This window comes from Microtus ochrogaster, linkage group LG7_11, assembly GCF_000317375.1.
Source record: "Microtus ochrogaster isolate Prairie Vole_2 linkage group LG7_11, MicOch1.0, whole genome shotgun sequence".
NCBI lineage: Eukaryota > Metazoa > Chordata > Mammalia > Rodentia > Cricetidae > Microtus > Microtus ochrogaster.
Window position 1 is genome coordinate 21973 of NC_022032.1, and position 605 is coordinate 22577.

Below are 605 nucleotides of genomic sequence, written 5' to 3' on the forward strand. Positions count from 1 at the left end.
ATGGTTGTGAGCCACCATGTGGTTGCTGGGAATTGAACTCAGGACCTCTGGAAGAGCAGCCAGTACTCTTAACCTCTGAGCCATCTCTCTAGCCCCCATTTTTGTTTCTTTTTTCTAAACTCTCTGTTCAGATTTATAGTTAATTTTCAATTGTATTATCTTTTTAATTCTTTGTATATGCTGAGTAATAATCCTTATCAGATGTATAGCTTACTAAGGGTCTTTACTCTACTGGGAGTTTCCTCTTTACTGATTTTTTACTATTTTTATTTGCTATAGGGAAGGTTTTCAGTTTTTTGTATTAGTTAGTACTCAGTTTGCATGGAAAGAATAAATTGTAGTTCCTGGTATACTCTTGTTATTGCTCATTTTGCATTTTGGTTAAGATTAGTGTTAAGAACTATCCATAAATTTAATAAATTAGCACTGTTTCCTAGGTTTTACAAAATTTTTGAAACCTTACCGATTTCTCTGGCTTTGATTTCATAGTTCATAAGTCCTCTATCATTCCCACTGACTTTGTAAACCTAGGACACTCTGTATTAGTGATTTCCTGACATAAACACAGGCCTTCTACATCACGTCCTGAGTCATGGTCTTTCTCT